This window comes from Heliconius melpomene, chromosome 4 (assembly GCF_056956725.1).
Source record: "Heliconius melpomene rosina isolate 202511_hmr_F chromosome 4, ASM5695672v1, whole genome shotgun sequence".
Classification (NCBI taxonomy): Eukaryota; Metazoa; Arthropoda; class Insecta; order Lepidoptera; family Nymphalidae; genus Heliconius; species Heliconius melpomene.
Genome location: NC_140392.1, coordinates 8793584 through 8814080, shown reverse-complemented (window position 1 = coordinate 8814080; position 20497 = coordinate 8793584).

Here is a 20497-nt window from a genome sequence, read left to right as displayed (position 1 = left end):
TTTGAAGAAATATTATTCAATATTTTTAACAATTTTAAAGCGTTATTCCATACTTAGGAAAATATATAAATTTTTACAAACGTATAAAAATTTGAATAGTACCTACTAGATATACGCAAATAAAACTGCCACAATAGGCTAAGCTTGTAATTTTGCAATAATACGGGAACATTTTACGACAAAGGCCACCGTGTGTATACAAAAGCATATGAGTGAAGTTTACTTTAGCACATTCCTTTCACATGCACGCGTTATGGAAACACACGCAACCATATTGGAATGTAAAAACGTAGCGTGCCTCTTGGCGGGCGTCGGTAGACAGAGCACTGGACGGTCTCTAAGAGGGTTTACAAGTCGTTCCTAAAAATATAGTTTTAGTTATTCTATAATTATGATTTTCCAAAACTATTATACTTATTTATTATACTTCAAAAATTGTAAATACAGATATAAATAAAATTATTATAGAAAAAAAGCTTATTCTGCACTCTTAATACGTGTGTTAAAAATTATAAAAGATACTCAATAATAGATCTGAATTGACGACCGTCTAGAATGATTAAATTAACCTTCCTAATTGCAATATATTGCATTATGTTTTCACTAAGCGGCGTGCTTGTCGTGCCTCGTGTGAATACCTGGCTCTATTGGAGTAGCACAATATTGTACTTAAACCCCGCACTCCGCGATGTTTGGGCGCGCTGATATGCGCTGATATGCCAGGTTTGTGGATGACGTACTATTTGATATAAGGCCATTGTGGCTCAGTGGAATGTAAACGCGATGGTTGTATGTTCGACGATTCTACTTGATTTTTTCTTTTTTTTAGCCTCACACTGTATCCTTTCACTATAAACCTGAAAACTTAGTGTTAAGACATTCACATATTTACATAATGAGTCGCCGACTTCCGTTGAGGTCAGTGAATCATTTAGCAATACATAAATCCATACCTATATTATAAATTCGAAAGTAACTATGTCTGTCTGTCTGTCTTTTACGCAATCAGGGCCAAACCGCTAATTTAATTGTGATAAAATACTCATATAGACATACTTGAGGGTCCCGGGATGAACATAGGATACTTTTTTTTCTCATATTTGTAATATTTTCGATTTATACCAATTTATTAAAATACTTATTAATTTGACATGCAATTTATTCCGCCATGTTTATAACAACCGCCGTTGCTAAGCAACGATTTGCAAAGTTTGTTGTTAGAAAACGTCACCCAAAATGAGCTTGCTTAATGCATCTCTCTATTGATGAAAACTGAAAATAATTTCATAAATATTCGTATAGTTCAAGCGGGCGTAGCCGCGTCCGGGTCCATAAACGAAAAATACGCAAAAAATAACAACAAAAATGTATATTCTCTGGTACTGTGCACACGGAATAATAAGAGTTATGTCACTGCCGAAATTAACGACCTATTTCAAGTCACACTTCCCTCACATCTCAATATGCACGCTGTATATGCTCATATAGTGCTTACAAAATGACAGACGTAGAAAATACCGCCGCTAATTAGCTTTATTAAAGCCGGCATTGGAGCTTAAAAACTGTATATTTATTGTACAATCAATTTCAAACTTTAACACAATGTAAATACAGTATAATTTAGTGTTTCTTATATTAACAATTACTTTTCCCCATATTACACAATTTTGAAACTGAAATTTTTGCCTTTTAGTCAACACTGTGTTTGAAATGTGAGGTTGTTTGGGAACCAGTGGACATTTAGTTCGTTGGTACAGGTTTGGGGTCCGGGCAAGGACTGATTCATCTTTCAGGGACTGATTCACCTTTTCTTTTGCTGACGATGTAACTCATCAGTACAGTTCTATGACTTATCTGAGTTTGAGGAGAGGAAACTATAAACTAATAGTTTAATAGATGTAAGAGGTGATTGTGGTTTTTAAATTTTAAATCCTACTCATTTAAATGGTTTGTAATTAAATTACTTTTATTTCCACCTAATGGTAAAAGAGCGGTGCGTTGGGCACTACCCTCAATATTCGTACATTATCAATACATTATGTCCGTCAACGAAATGGAAAATGAAACACAAAATTGCTCAACACTAGGAACCCTCTACCCATAAAGAGAGTTGTGCTCAAAAAGAGGGTACATATATAAAAAAAACAAAAACTTCAATAATAACAATTTGCCAATGGATTTACTGAAATTACCGAAAACTCCAAACGTGTCTCGCATACCTTACAAAATATGAATGCGTGCGTTGAAATGTTTTTTATCGCAAGCAAAAATACTTTTAGCAAATTCTAAATTCACCACAAATATTAGAGGCACGTACAACTAATTCTATGTTCATTATTTGTATGAATAATGTATATATGTATGTATGTAGTTTATATTAGCTATCGAATGTTCTTTTATTGAGGTCGTCGTAGCTCAGCAGCACAAGCGTTTGACTATGAGCGCGACGGTTTAGGGTTCGATTTCCACTCCGGGAAATGAATTATTTAATATTTTTATTTTCTCCAGAGTAGGGGAGAGCGGGGCCAAAAGTTCCGATTTTTTTTTAACCTCAAATATTGCTACGAATACTTGATTTTAGTATTTATACAATATAATCAATTTCAACTTACATATCTAGACTTGCAATTAAAACAGTAATTTGGGGTATTCTTTGTAAGTCTTTTTTATTATGATTTTTTTTATGACTGAAGTCGGAAAGTAACAACTTACCCCGACTTGGGGCAAGTTGTTAACAGACTGAGGTAAATTGTTACCATATTTTTAAAGCTATTATTTGCAAAATAAAAACAATAAATAATCGAACAAAGCCTGTTTATTTAAGGAATAATCAATAGTATCATTATAACTACCAGGCGCAAAAGCAAATCTTTTTTAACCGACTTCTGTAAGAAAAGGAGATCATTAATTCGACTGTTTCTTTTTTTTATGTATGTTACTTCATAACTTTTGATTAGGTGAACCGATTTTGATGATTTTTGTTAATTTGAAAGGTAGTACTTCCCATGTGGGAACTAATTTTTATTTGGTCTATTTTTGACAATGGTATCTATGAGCAAATCATATAAGTATTAAATTTGTATTGGTACGTTTGCGACAAAATGACGAATAACTCAATATCACGCCAACCGATTCTAATGATTCTTTTCTTATTTGAAAGGATACACTTCAAGGATAGTTTGATGAAAGTTTGGTTAGGTTTTGATTATAAAATCCGGTCAAAATTAAGAAAATTTGTTTTTATTTTGGTAAATATTAATTATACTAGAATAGTTACAAGGGAAAACTTTGTTAAAATTATTGTCAGAAGTAAGATTCCCTATCGTTGCATTTCTTTTCAACCAACCTCAAAAAAGAAGTTTTCATTTTCAACCGATTTCAAAGAAGGGAGAGGTTCCCAATTGGCCCGAATATTTTTTATGTATTTTCTTGTTAATATACCAAAATGTTAGTTTCCACAAAAATAATACCTAATTGAGTCAAGCATTACATATCACAACAGATGCCACTCGTTACCAACCACTACCACCACAACCAAGATTCGTTTAAGAAATATCCTTTTAAGGTTACTTATCACTTTAAATCGTAAAAAAAATTAATTTTGAACAAAAAAAACCGAACCGAAAAACAACGGAACTAAAAAGTAAAAGATAATTTTACATAAAATAAAACTTATTTTGATTTTGTTAAACCAAAATAATAAACAAAAATTTATACCTTTAGATTTTCGCACTTAATATGTATATGTAATTCCTTGGTAACAGTTTTTATCTTATTCCTGCAATCTTTGAAAACTACATCCGCTGCTTTTTGCATCAACTCATATGACACATAATCTCGAGTTGATTTCCGAGCATAAGTCCGCATGTTACTAAATTACAATATTTTTTAGTATGAAAAATTACAATATTTACATCCCATTATTGGTACAAATGAATTGGTGAAAGTTTTTCGTCACAACAACAGGTCACAACATGTCCCAAAAAAAGGGAACATCTAGCCCCAAAAACACGTGTTGAAAAAAAATTAAATATAAATAAGATATAGAAAACATAAATAGTTTACAAATAGTGTTCCGAAAGAGTACGTAATATAATGTAAAAAAAACACTAACATACTCGAGGCTAATCGTTAAAATTTGTGAGATAGACCAAAAATATGAAATGCAAAAATATTTACAATCGTGCACCAACGACACCCGTGTGCTATTCCATTGGTTTCGGATGCTACTGGATTGTTCAATATGCCATGGGTGCGCTATCACATTGCATTTCACTATATGTTTACTAAATATTCCTATCACTTTTCTCCGCGAAATTATTTCCATCGGAACAACTTACCTCGGTAACTTTTAGCCCCGCTCTCCCCTACTATTGTTTAGAACTGAAATATTTAAATGAGAACGGAGTGTCGTAATACTAAGTTTTCAGATTTCTTTGTCTACCCTGAGTTTTGCGGGATACAGCGTGAAACTAAAAAATCTAATGTGGCGGTTGATTCTAAATAAACATTCTTGTTCTTACGGAGTATCTCGCCACTGCATACCCTGACTAATGCGGAATATATTCCGTATGCATTTTATTTGACATTGACTTTTTAAATTTTTTAATAGAAAAGATCATCTCGACTATATGTTTCAGAGAAATTTGTGGATAGACATACAAGCAAACAAACACTTACGAAAATTAGCATACATACCGAACCTCAAGATAAAGGCAAGCTGTCATCAATCCCAAAAAAAATATTCAAAAATATCCCATACACACATGTCGCAATGATTATTAAATTAGCTAAAAAAATCCACGAAACCACTCTAAGTTTTCGTAGTCATCCGGTAAATAACTCGATATCCCAACATTAGGTTAAGCCGTGTCGATTTCCTCTCTTTTCACGAACGAAACTCGCGTGTGAACTGTTCCATTAGATATTTCTTTCCTGTTACATGGACTCGTTCACTGTAACAGTATCGTCGGCTGAATGCTTGGGGAATGTTTAATTTAGTGGTACCCGAAAGTTTGTGAGCTTTTTTGGTTTTATATAAGTGTTTTGTACATAAAAAATGCTATCGCGGAACTGTGGGTAGGTTTCAAAGTCAAATTCAAATATTTCTTAATTTTTGAACCGTCAATTAATTTACCACCCTTCATCTCTTAAGTTACTACTGCAGACATAAAAAGAACCGACGCAAAAACTCAGGGGGACTTTTTTTTTATTTGACTGTGAAAGCGATGAATGTATGTTCATTTATTTTACGTTTACTTTTAAATTATTTTTATTTCCCCGATCTGCCGTTGATGCTGACTTCTCTGGGATGAACAGACAGACAGACACAGAACAAAGGGTTCTATTGTATAGTTGTAAAGGTTCTGATTTTACTTCACACGTACGGAACACTGAAAATTAAATAGAAACCAAAGTAATATATAAAGTATATTGAACTATCGCTATTGTTAGCTTCGACAGAACTAACGATAACAAAGAAAATTTTGTATGAATTTAATACAAAAAATCCTAATAATGTACACTTGTCATATTTCGTGAAAGCAATTGTTCTTAGACATTTTAATATAATTTGGCATCGGACTTGAAGCGTTAAAAGAGAAAAGAAAGATGGAAAGTTGCCAAAACCTTCAACTTGGAATTGGCAACAAAATAGTTTGTTATACAATTCATCTACTTATCAATGAATTTTAAGAAACAAAAATTCGTAAGATTTGTTTTTATTTTCTTACTTATTTTCGACGGTGATTCAGCTTTCCAAAAGATAAAAAACTGTTATAAATATTTAAAAAAAAAAACAACTTCACGCTGTATCACGCACACTGCAGGACAGTTAGAGGGAACCTAGTGCTTAGACACTTCGTTCCCCACTTATAAAAAAGATAAAAGAGGAAATGAAAATAGCGGGGACCCGAACCCACAGCTAGCGCGCTTATAGTCGATGCCAACAACTGAAAATTTAAAAATAATTAACTTTCTACCAATACATTAAACATAAGTATAATATAAACATGTTAAGATCATAAAAATTATTAGTAAGGAACTACTGAATAAACATTATTTCGAATGTAACGAACCGTATAACAACTTAATTACAAAACATTAGATCTCATAACGGTTATAGTAACTACAGTTAATAGCAACATTATGTACAGTGCACACTATAGTAAGCTCGACGAGTCGTGGCTGCTGGAGGAGGTGCCTTTTAATTATTTTTCCGAGTGAACAAAAACTAAGAGCTTCAAACTTTACTTTAAGGCAGCCACGACTTTTCCACCTTACTATACATTGCGGTTACCATTATACTAAGACATAAGCCGTTAAGTCTTCCATAGTTTAATGCTTCATGCGGAAACTATATATAAAATATATTTTACTTTTTTTGCACCACATTTGGGAGGAAAGGAAGAACCATCCATCCATTCAGAGTCATTGCGTTTTGGATGAATGAACTAAATGGGACCTTCTGCCACAAATCAGTAATTTTAAGATAAAGGACTAATTTGTATATATGACTGGACATTGAACACATACCATCTTATTTACAGTCGGATAAACCAATTTCATTAAAAAGGTATTTTTTTATTTGTAAATATTTTTCTTTTTTTTTACTTTTAAATATTTTTCATATCATCATAATAATATGAGGTGGATTAAGAACTTTATTACACAACTTTTACTTATCCCAAATTTAAAAGATTTTTTAGCTCGTAGAAGACGGCGGAGTTCAACGCCGCTCTTATACTAACCAAACAAAAGCAACCATATCCTCGAGCGAGACCGAATCTACAACTATCGTTCTCTCAGACGTAGCTCTCTATTGCGTCACGACATCAATCCATTTACTAAATTGATTTGGTTTCTTTTAATTGAAAATCTAATAATTAATACCCCGAGCGCAGCGACGCCGATACAACCAACCGCCGACAATTTTTCCAACTTACATTAACGAAATTGACGTCGCATTGCAATGCATTTTTAATACTATTGAAGATATTTTAATACCCTAATGGTTGCCCACAAAATGTTATAAAAAAAGTTTTTTTTTTAAGAAAAATAGAGAGTTGTAGGATCATTCGTTTGTGATACCTGCTACTTTTGAAGAAGTTGTCTTGTACATATTATCTATATTTTATTTAAATATTTTTTTTCTGCTTTTCGCAAAATTTTTGAGCCATTGTGTGTTGAGTGGTAGAACTCATTGCAGCGCTTTGCCTCGTTACCAGAGCGAGAAAATGAAAATAATTAAATATTTCACTACCCCGAGCAGGAATCGAACCCACAATCGTCACGTTTACAGTTGCACGCTTGTACCCCTCCGCCATGTTAACCTTGTCAACAACGTAAACGCCGTACTTTTATTTAACCGTAGAAGAGAGAAATAAAAGCCGTAAGCGGAGAAATAAAAACAATTATTTATTTGCATTTACATTCAGCAAGTGAGAAACGAACGCGTAACCACTGCTCCGCTATTTTCCGATGCAGTTCTACTGCGCTACGACGATCTGCACCAAAACAATGTAATTAAAAAGAGAAATAAAAAAATATCACAATTGGCCCAAAATATGCCTATTACAAACAAAAAGTTAATTTAGATTGTACAAAAAAGAACAATAAAAGGGATATTCGATTTCAAAAGTAATCATCTAAATGTTTGTATATCACGCGTTTACGCAATAACCCTCTATCAAGGTAAATATATGTACGTATTATATATTTTATATTTCAGTAACTTATATGAGGATATCGTCATATTATTATACGTATATATACATATTTATCTATATTAACCTTTAAATATGAACATTAAAATGTTGTAACATATTGATGGACCCGAGGTCTCATGGACCGCTATTTTTTTTTAGTTTTAATATCTTTAAGGGACAATAAATTAAAAGAATACATACTCAATATATATGAGTAAGGATTGTGGTTTTAATTATTTAATTTATATTTAAGGAAATAACAATATAAGGTACTTTGCAGGCTTTAATACCTGAGATCAAGAAAGGGATTAAAAATTTAAAGAAAATTGTCTAACATTTTTAACTTTTAAAGGTTAACCACTGATGCACATAGCGTGGTACGTCCTAATCTTAGTGGATTTTTATTCATAACCTAATTTTCTGTGTGAATGAAGAAAATAAAATATATATCCATACCTATATTATAAATTCGAAAGTAACTCTGTCTGTCTGTCTGTCTGTCTTTTACGCAATCAGGACCAAACCGCTAATTTAATTGTGATAAAATACTCATATAGAGATACTTGAGGGTCCCGGGATGAACATAGGATACTTTTTTTTTTCTCATATTTGTAATATTTTCGATATATACCAATATATTAAAATAATTAATTTGACAAGCAATTTATTCCGCCATGTTAATAACAATCGCCGCTACGCGTTGCTAAGCAACGGCTTGCAAAGTTTGTTGTTTTAAGAAAACGTCACCCAAAGTGAGTTTGCTTGATGCATACATAGCGCGCGCCGATATAGATTTGTATACATTCACAAAAATTAGATGATTTCTATAATTTGATATTCATCCTTATGAAAATAAATATAATAGTCACTTTTAGCATTTCATCTTGATGGAAATTATAGTTTACTGTATAACATTCTAATAAATAAGGAGATGTCACTGATTCCAAATGACCTAGCCTACGAGTGGTATAGTATGACTGACGCGAACGGGCAGATGACTTTGATGATTTTGTAAATTTTTATATATTTTTGAATTACTATTATACGTTATGTAATTATTTGCTGCTTATAATTAATTTATCTCAGTTCGGTTGCCTATACCGATGTTTGTTATACACTTAAAATATCGTAATTTTAATCATTTGGTATTTTATTTAATATTGTTCGCAAAAATTAATAATTATTTAATATAGAAAAATGTTTAGTACGCGCGCACGGCAATCTTTAGGTACTTTTTCTAATATTAAGAATTTCCTTTAGTTACTTTTACTTCTTTTGTTTGTTCATTTCGGTTACTCAGATATTCTTTTTAATAATAAATCTCCACTTATTATATTTTTTTAATTTATTTTAATTATTTAGGCTTATATTTTCGCGGGCGTAGCCGCGTCCGGGCCCACTAGTAAAAATATATATTTATTATATTCGGTACAGTGCTTGTCTGTAAACGCGAAAGCTGTGGGTTCGATCTCTATTTGAGTTTTGATTGTAATTATTTTTATTCCTTTACTCTGGTAGACAAAGTCTGGTATTGATTTTCGCCACTAAGCACGCAATATCTCGAAAGTTAGGTAGTGCGTGGGGGACGGATTATTTCAATATTAGGTTCCGTCTGCCTATCCTGTATAAGGGGGAGAAAGCGTGAAGATGCTATTATTTTTTAAAAATAAAATTCATAAAAAAAAACAACTAATTCCCTCACAAATAATCACCAAAATGTTCCGCACTTGTTCCTATAATTCTATACCGAGCATACCACAATTACGCAAAGCGCTTCAGCTTTCATAATATAAAACAAATTCCTTTAGCAAACATAAATCTCGCTCCCCCTCCATTTAGGGTAACACCTTTTTATCTCGCGAGATAAAAACTTGATGGTATCGTATGTCATTCTCTCGACTTTGCACGTTTAGTGGATTATTGTTAAGAATTGGTCGTGATTTCATATAAAATTGATGTAAAAATCTGATCCTCTTCGCGGAAAAATATTAATGTTATAGATATTTTTGTTGCTTTATATCGAGATTCGTAGTTTTAATTATATTAAGTGAAGTAGCTCTACGCTATATTCCCCATATGATAGGATCGTCAGAAAAAAGACATTTACTTCCCAATTTACCGTCCAATTTTTGTGACTTTAAGTGTTAAGTAGCACTCAACGCCGCGCTGTCTTGTTACCAAAGCGAGGAAAGGGAAATAATTCATTCCACCGAGCAGGAATCGAACCCAAATCTGTCACGTGTGCAGTCTGGGGAAACTGGGCAAAGGAAGTGCCTTAATGGGAACGGAGTATCTTAATACTAGGTTACAAAATTCCCTCTGCCTACCGTGCTATGTCCCATACGGCGTGAAGGTAAAAAATAAATTACGATACACAATTTTTTTTTTTATTGTTCTGTCATGTCTACTCTGCTATATGTAGGATAAAGCATGAGACTACGAAATATAAATATTCACTCATTTAAATTTTAAATTCTATATATATACGACTAGCGGACGCACGCAGCTTTGCTTGCGTATTTAAGGGTGAATTCTAATAACTCATGAAACATGTGTTCAATGAAATATTTTTTAGTCTAAATTTCAAATTTTATAAAAATCGGTGACGATTTAAAGATTTTTCCACACAGTCTTACAACCCCTTATTTGCATCCTTAGGGGGTGAATTTTAGAAAACCATGAAACATATGTTCAATTAAATATTTTTAAGAGTCTAAATATCAAATTTTATAAAAATCGGTGGCGATTTAAGAATTTTCCCATACAAACTTTCAACCCCTTATTTGGACCCTTAGGGGGTAAAGTCTAGAAAACCATGAAACATGTGTTTAATTATATATGTTTAGAAGTCTGAATTTCAAATTTTATAAAAATTGGTGACGATTTAAAAAAATCCTATACAAACTTTCAACCCCTTATTTGCACCCTTAGGGGGAGAATTCTAGAAAATGATGAAATACGTATTCAATTAAATATTTTTTAAAATCTAAATTTCAAATTTTATAAAAATCGGTGCCGATTTAATTTTTTTTCCATACAAACTTCGAACCTTTCACCCCTTTAGGGTTAAATTTTTTCAAAATCCCTTCTTAGTGGATGTCCAGATTACGAAAGTAAACTTTTGTCCAAATTTAACGTTTTTACCATCAGCGGTTACGGCTGTGCGTGCGTCTTACCTCAGTCAGTGAGGACAAGTCCTTTTATATATATAGAAGATAACAAAAAAAGAACATAAATATACAAGTATTTTTTATTTAATGAAAAACACATTTTCTTTCTATTGGAAGCCCGCAAATGCTGTAATATATGTAAATAAAACAAAATCAACCAAAATAGAAATACTCCATAAACATTATACAATAATAAAAGTTCTACAGCAAAATTATAAAAGAAAATTTAACTTCAATTTTCCTTTGTCTTTTTATTGTATAATATGTTATTTAGATTTAAAACTTAAGTGTGATGTTAATATAAGCTTTTGAGAGCTTTTAAACAATATATGTGCTTGTATATTTAAATATTTATGCTTTTCACAAAGAGGCCTCCATCATTTGACAAAACGTTACGCCTATTTAAAGTTTCCATTTCTATATGAATTTTTCATTCAACTAAAATTCTTTCGTTTTAAATTACTTTCGAAGTTATACAATAGTGTCTGCGGTGGGTAAGCTTGTGTCACACTAATGCAACCGACTTCAATTATATTAGTCACTGATTCGAAATATTTATTTATATCATTAAAATATATAATTCGTTAATTATTTTAGTATAGTTCTATATCTAAACTATATCTGTTACTGGGGTGCATCAGTCCGGAGATGAGAACAGTACACCAGAACGAACCTGGACCCTATAAAGGGCCAATGGGTGTTTTGGTGGGAAGTACTATCTCGTCCTGCCCAGGTTCTTAGGGGCCAACTTGGCCTTGCTTTCCTGATGATTGTTTTTGGCTTCACTCTCTATTTAGCCTCTATATTATTATGTTTAATTAATGTTTAAAAAATGCCAAATAAAACTATTTAAAATTAAATACCAACTTGCAATCGTTTTAAAGAAACGGTAACTTAAACATCGTCACAAATCTCAACGAAACAAAGGTTTCGTAAATTCTGTCCACATTGTTTTATGATGTATTGTTTAAACAACGGATCAACAGATGTTGTTAACGTAAATTGTTTTATTTGATATGTAATTTCGAAATTTTATAGTATTTCCAGAATTGTTATTTAAAAATTATTTTATTAGGAATATATTAAATATTTTAATGTCAGTCGTGGCGAAGGTGTACAAGCGAGCGTCTGCATATGTGACAGGTTACTGGTTCTAAAGAAAATATTTAATGTTTTCATTTCCTCAATCTGGGAACGAGGTAAAGCGTTTCCCTTAAAAAAATGGAAGTGGAAAGAGGGAAACGGAAGTCTTCTAATGGGAACGCAGTGTCTTAACAGTAGGTACCTATGTTCGCTCTACATACCCTGCTATGTGCGGCCTGCATCTACAAAATCTAAAAAAGAAAAAAGCGACTAAATATTTTCACACTGAAAAGTAGATTTTCCATTTGTAAGAAAAAAATCATTACTTTTATTATATTATGGAAAAGTAGAAAGAACTTATGGTGTGAGCTATCCTCGCCCTTTACACCTACCCGTATGACTAAAACTAAAAACGACATCCTATCCTATATCTTATAAAACAAAGTCGCTTTTCGTGTCTGTCTGAACTTTCTAACTCTTCTTCTTCTAAACCACCCAACGGATTTTTATGCGGTTTTCACCATTAAGTCGAGTATTTCTCAGGGAAGGTTTATATATAGTTTATTATTTGTACATTCTTATGTAAATTAACATAAATACGATAAATGTGTCTAAAGTCCTACCCGTTGAGACACTTTCGCGCATGCGCTGCTTTAATGGTAAGTACTACATGAAAATAATGTACTGGAGTACTGTGCCTCTTAATAAAATCTACAAAAAAGTCCGCGAGAGCATATTTTTATCTTTTAAGGATAACGTGTAGTGATCATATTTCTGTCTAAAAATAGTAATTTCAATATATTTTTTATTGTGAGGGATATTTTTCCATAATGGTATTAATCCTTATCCTTTAAAATACTTTATTAATTTTCTACGTTAAACGAAGATAAAATTTGCTCTTTACACTATTTCGAAATTGCGAATAGTTTTAGAGAAAAACGCATTTAATTATTGACACATCACGCCGTTGACTCATCAGCTGTGCCGACTCAAGTTTTACTTATCCCTTACTCTCAGCATATAAATAAGTATAGTAGTTACGTTGGCCATTTAATGTAGATCAAAACTGTCTTTTACTGATTTTCATTTTAATAAGTACTTTAGAAGTTGTTACAATATCAAAACATCCTTGCTGCGAAACGCGCCCCGCGACGTTTTGCTTATACAAGTGCGTCATGAGCAGTCATCGGTGGTTCAGTGGTAGAATGCTCGCCTGCCACGCGGGCGGCCCGGGTTCGCTTCCCGGCCAATCCATTCTATTTAATTTTCCTCACAGGCAGCCACGTAGTGCTTGCTTTTCATCAGGGACAGAATACACTCTTCAGCATTAACCACAAGCTCGAAAAAAAGAACCCGCCCGCTGTAGAGGCATAGCAACGAAGATTTAGATGCGTTTGCACGTATTGGATAATTGGAGTTGAATGTATTATTTCAGCGCGATATATTTGGTTTCATATTTTTTGTAGTAGTTATTAGTAGGTAGGCTTTTGTTTATAATTTCTTCCGTTTAAAAATAGTCATTTAACTATATAAAAATAGTCATTTAAATATATTTTAATAAGTACTTGAAAAGATTAGTAGTACAGATTTAAAATTACGGTACCTACTAAAAAATCCTTGCCGAGTAAAACAATTGAAAAATACTTATTGAAACTACAAAAATGCGGGTTGCATTAGGGTTTAATTAATTTTCACATTATCTTAAGTGCTTTGCAAACATACATTATATGAATAATCCAGTAGTAAAAGCGGGCGAAGCCGCAAGGGGGTCGCTAGTGTTACTATAAACGTAATAGTTATAGATCCAATTTCCACTTGGAACAATAAATTATTTTCATTTCTGCTGTGGCAAAATAAAACACGGCGTTAATTTCCGCCACCCAACACACAATTCCTTAAATAAGATAACGAAATATCTTAACATAGCTGAATTACTAAATTTCTTTCTTTCTTTCTCCTACAGGATTTAAACCCATCATGAACTGTGCCAAAATGGTACCAACTAATTTCAGATCAAACCTAATTTATGTCGACAGAAGATAATATCGCGAGTAGAAACATTTTACATTAACTAAGTCAAGAGAGTCTTCTTAATTGCAGATTATTGCTTTTCCGACGACACTTAATCCCTCCGATCCTGATGTCTATCTCATTAGCCGCTTGTAATCTCTCCAAATTACAATTAAAATGGTATTTTAAGTTAATTTGGAACAGAGTGACTTACTTTTTGAGGATAAAGCTTCTTACGTATTGTATTACTCGAAACCGTCGTAGCGCAGCGAGCATTGTGTTTGCGTAAAATAATAATGGTTGTGATTTCAATTCTCACTTTGGAAAATGTTTTTTTTTTTTCATTTTTCCGTTCTAGAAGAATTGTGGCATCGAATTTCGTCACTTAGCGAATTGTCTTGTAAATGTCTCGAAAATTGAATGAGGGAAACGGAGTGTTCTGACATTAAGTTTTCTATGTCTAACCTTTCCAAAAAAATTAAAAAATATAGACTAAATCACAATCACCCCAAAACATCGACGTAGACCAAGAAATAAAAGCAACATTACTTTTTACAACGTAACACGAAGAATCTATTTTATTTTTACATTCCGACACCTTACCAATATGTTGCAGTATATATCTGGATTTACGAAATGGAATGAGGTGAGCACAGCGTCGAAGTACCGCATCCACGCCCGCTAAGGCCACAATGTGACAAGTCTTCGTAATTTATGCGAATCCACGGCCATCAACTTACCATTCTCATTTGTATGTAGACACGTTGTAAACATTTGATTTCTCTTTGGTACTCTTTTACATTTGTAGCTTGCCCGATTTTGTCTATATTCTATAGGTAACTTGAGGTATATGATAGATCCCCATCGTCGAGTGTCGCAAGGAAAGCTTAACGTATTTTATCACTATGCTGAATTGTGGAGAGACAATGTTATGATAAATTACTCCGTTCTCAACATTCTATCCATTTTAAAAACAGCGGATTGAGTATCCGGATTGAGTACCATAATATACGAGACATATTTAATAAACTTAAAAATTAAATTAAAAGCAATCCAAATATTTAAATCTTATTAAAATGGACAATCAATAATTATAATAATTTTAAATACAATTATCTTATTTTTAAAATGGTTTCGATTTTATTAAATTTTACAATATAATACTTGAAAAAAAATGTCTAAATTACCTTATTATAAACAGCCCTGAAGCTTAACATTTAATAAAAACCCAGGCCTTTGTCCAATTTGTAACCAAAAGAAAAATTTCAAAGCAAACACACAAAAGTAAGTTACCCTTTGAACATGATTTAAAAATATCGTCCTCTCAGTGAAAGGATCGTAAAACCTTATAGAATACTTCGGTAACAAAATACTTAAGGGTCAACTTTGTAATATATCTTGCAATATCTTTATCTCAGTTTCGTTTTCGATTAGCTGTGGTATTGGAAATTTAATACTGTAATAACTATAACCCCGATGGCTGTGGGTTTGATTATCATTCGAAACATTTTTTTTAAATTTTCGAGTGGAGTTTCACCACTCAATTTTCTAGATATTCGTTTGGAAAATGGTAAACGAAATGTATAGGGCACAAGGATCTCTTTTCTTATACAATGTGAAGCTGAAACTAATTGCATTGGATTGAAAATTGTTCATATAGATTGTAAATCGTGGAAAAATAAATATTTCCTCCCGCAAAGGGCAAACAAAGCAATTTACCATTAAGACACTGTTTTCCATTTTCCTAAAATATGTGGAAATTGGAAAACGTTATTTAATGTGGTGTTATAGTAGCAGATGCCATGACCACTCATTGCCTTAGCAAATCAGAAAAGTAAAAATAATTTAAATACGATCAGTTTCTTCTATGAGGATCAAACCTAGGACTATTGAGCTCGCGTGGAGATATTAAGCTGAAATTCATATCAAATATTTAGGTCTACAAATCTTCCAAGTTAGTCCATTTATAAATCGTTTTTGATGCATTTTATAGTAAGTTCACCTCGTAATGAAACACTTCGAGTTTACTTCCGACGGTCCCGAGGAAAAGCCGTGGAATTTGACAAAAAGTGAGAACTTACTATACAAATAAAAACCTCGGTGGGCGACTCCGACTCGTACCTAACCAGTTTTTCAGTTTAATACGTAATTTGATTCCCCAAATACATTTTTATTTGAAATCATTACTTCTTTTATTTGTATCTGGAGTTGTCATGTAATAATAGAACAATGGAAACAAAAGATCTTTACAGAACGTTTGTATCGACGGGGCCAGTAACTCTCTTTCAGGCTTTTTTTTTGTTCTGGGCGTCAAAGAAATAAGATAAGTTTATTAATGTTATTTCTAACGGAAAATCGGACTTTGTTTTTATACATTATTTCTATTTTGGGTAAACTGTGGTATGAGAAAATAGCTGGATAATTTTGTGATTATATTTTATTCAAAGCTTGTGTATGTTAAATTCTAATTTATTTTATGTATATGTATATTGTTCTTATACTTTTATGAATAATCACGTTAAAGAAAAACTGGGGAGCCTGGGTCGTGTCTATAGAGACTGCGTTAAGGCAATTCTGCTGTAGAACGGCCTGCATCACGATGAACAAGCGTGGCGTGTCAGGTAGCGTAACTCAACGCCGAGCTTTGCCTCAACAAAAGAACGAGTACGAATCAAACCTGCCACGTTTACAGAAAACCAGAAAACTTCTTAAAAATTTTGATAAAAAGCCTTGGTTACGGTTACATATATTATTTGTCATTATTAATATAAAACGACCCATTTATTTGTCGATATCGAGTGAACAGTTGAAATGAAACCTAGATTATTTCTAAAAGAAACACTAGAAATATCTAGACTAGACACAGATCTAGAACAAATCAAATACGATCCGCCTTATCGTACCGGAGCCCAGTGGTATGAGAGCTGGATATCCGATAGGGTAGAAACATCCTTCGTGTATTTTTGAAATAAGAAATAAAAGGGAGGGCCGATAAAAATGTTTATTGACAGTAGTTTCAGTTGTGTATTCTGGAACAAATGGTATAGTAGTGGTTTTTAATTTACTTTTCTATATGCGATTTTTTCTAACAGAAAATAAAGGGAATATAACATTGGGTAACACTAGGTTCCCTCTGTGTACCCTGCCGTGTACAGGATACTGCGTGAAGATGATAAAAAAAAGAAAATAAAGAGTCCGTAGTGGTGCAGCAGTACAGTGTCTAATTTTATGGGCAGTTGTTGCGGGATCGATTCCTATTTGAGGTTATTACCAATTATTACCATTTTCTGGTTATTACATATACAAGAAAAATACGATGATGGTGCATAATGGCTTTGCTTAAGAAACTCAATCGTAGATAGGATGTTATGTTTTCAAAATACTTTTCAAATAGAGCTAAGCCAAACAACTAATAAGTAATATATAAAGCTACTAGCGGACCCGAACGCGGCTACGCCCGCGTGAACGAATTGACGAATATTTATTAACTATATTTATGAAATTATTTTCAGTTTTCAATAGAGAGATGCGTTAAGCAAGCTCATTTTAGGTGACGTTTTCTAACAACAAAATTTGCAAGCCGTTGCTTAGCAACGACAGTTGTTATTAACATGGCGGAATAAATTGCATGTCAAATTAATAAGTATTTTAATATATTGGTACATATCGAAAATATTACAAATATGAGAAATAAAAGTATCCTATGTTCATCCCGAGACCCTCAAGTATCTCTATATGAGTATTTTATTACAATTAAATTAGTGTTTTGGCCCTGATTGCGTAAAAGACAGACAGACAAACAGACAGACAGAGTTACTTTCGAATTTATAATATAGGTATGGATAAATAATTAATTCAGCATACTTTTAAAATTAATTTATATTATTTGCCTTTGAGGCCAGTCGTGGCGAAGGGGTGCGAGCGTGCAACTATAAACGCGACAAGTTGTGGGTTCGATTCCCATTCGGGAAAATGAAATATCCAAAATTCAGCGGAAAGTGAGGTACGAAAGCATCTTAATAGCAATCGAGTGACTTAAGATTAGGTTCCCTCTACCTACTCTACTATGTACGGGAGGCAGCGTAAAGCTAAAAAAGTTATATTACTTTTTTAAGCGCTTGCAATAAATTGGACTGCATCGTTAACCGCCCCGCGGCCAACGATACCCAAGGGTTACACCCTTTGTACGTAATAACCTGGAAACAAAACAAAAGTACTCCCGCCCAAATAAATGTAGGTCGCTGAAATTATACAATAATTACCTTTTTAAATTATTAATATTGCTTACGATTCAGTTTTAATTGGGTATAAAAATTTCTAACACCTATTAACAGAATTAAATCAATGCGTTAAATCATTTTGCTTTGGAGAGAAAATAAATGGCAAAAAACACTATAGTTTAATATTACAAAGCGCGGCGTTGAATTCCGCCACTCAACACGCACATAATACCTTCGTGAATATTTTGGCTTGGGAGTTTCATCGCCTTAAGAATTTTATCTAAGATACATAAAGTTGGAACATGTCGAACGTGTAGAACTTGGCTCTATATGAGATCTGATCACTTTGGTAATAAGTTACATAAAAATATTTTTGTGTGTTGAGTGGTGGAATAGAACACCACTCATTGAATTTTTTTTTTTCAGTTTCGCGGTACTATTGAATCTAGTGTTAAGACACTCTGATCCCATTAGGATCTTCCGTTCCCTATTTTCCGACGTATTATGGAAACAATGCGTGTTGAGTAACGGAATTCAACGATGCCCTTTTTGCCTCTTTACCTGAGCTACCACTGGACTTGCGAATGGAAATCGAACCTACTATCTGCCATTTTTCCCATCCTTTGTGTCTCTGTACCACCTCTGCAATATTATTTAATCTATCTATTATATGAAATGTATTATATTTTAGTAAATTATGAAATAATTTAATAAAATTATGGCCGTAACATAATATAAATCTGGATACAAAAAGCTCATTAAAAGCAAATAATTATTAACATGAATACTATTATAACAACATCCTATTTAAATTGCGAAAGTTCCATTCAGTTCGATGAAATGCTTTGGAAACTTTTAATTAAAAACAGAACATACAACAGTTATGACGCTATCCTGAAAATACTGACGATGATATTAGGTTCAAAATGTCGTGATCGATGTGGGTTCGATTCCCACTCGGGAAAATGAATTTTAATTTCCACGCAAAATTGAAAACTAATAAGAATAAATACCCTAACTCCATCACTATATTATAGATAACGTCATTTTGACGTCGAGTGTACTATGTTTTTACGGCTCTTTAATTCATAATGCGAATACTCTGCAAGTTGGATAGTTTTTACGAGCCTAATATTTTTTTCATCACATAAACTTCCTACGATTGCCGATGCGTATTAGATCGTCTATTTCCTGTACAGATTGTTATTTTCTTTTCCATTTTCATTAGTGTAATAAAACTGTATGAGAAATCTATACAATTTGCATCAATTATTTGTATAGGCTATAAATAGAAGATGATGCGTGGAAAAGTTTTGAGACAGTCTAAGTAAACTACTAGTAACTAAAGTAACTTACTGAATCAGTAATATACGAGTATGTATAATATTGCAAAGTTACAATAAGAACAATTTATTATTAATTTTTATTAACTGATGTAAAGATATAAGTGCCAACGAATATACCTACAGCAGGCTAGACAGAAGGAACCTAGTGTTAAGACACTCCTTTCCCCAGCTTCCGCCGAATTCTGAGAGCATTGCGTGTTACGAGTAAGTGGTGGAACTCGCCGCCCTTTGCCTCGACAACTGAGCAAAGAAATGGAAATATAAATTTAAATAAATATTTCATTTCGTAACAAATATATATATAACAGACTAACAGACAAAATAGTAAATTTTCTATAAAAATTCGAATTCGTTCTGCAACATGCACGTACTCGGGAAGGAAGATAGAGATGCACGTGCGAGCGCAGTGGCCTACATACTCTATCAGACTTATTGCATCAAATGGGAACTAAATCGATATTCGTAAGTTAAAACTCTTTATCTCTTATTATATTATCGTATCTTTTTTAGAATCACTATGTACATAATAAGGTAGGCAGAGGGAACCTAATGTTAAGACGGCCTTGAGCTCCGCCACTCAACAGTTAATGTCTCGAAAGTCTCAAATATTAATTGTATACCAGCACCGTGTAAGAATCCATTAAATGAATTGTAATTAATTAATAACACCACAAACTGAGAAGCTTATGCAATTAAATAATTAATTATTAATTGCTATAACGAAAGCTGTTCATGCATAATATGGCATTGTTATAGCCTAAATGAAAAGATTAAATTGAGCCTTGTCCAATTAGTCTTAACAATGTGTGATAATAGCCCATTCTAGATGTGTGGACTAATGAATTCTTAGAAAATCTCCTATAAAAGATGCTGGTACCTTTTATCTTTTCTTAATAATAAGTTTGTTCTATTTATACCTTATAATAATAAAAATAAAATTAAGTCAGCTTCACGCTTACAGT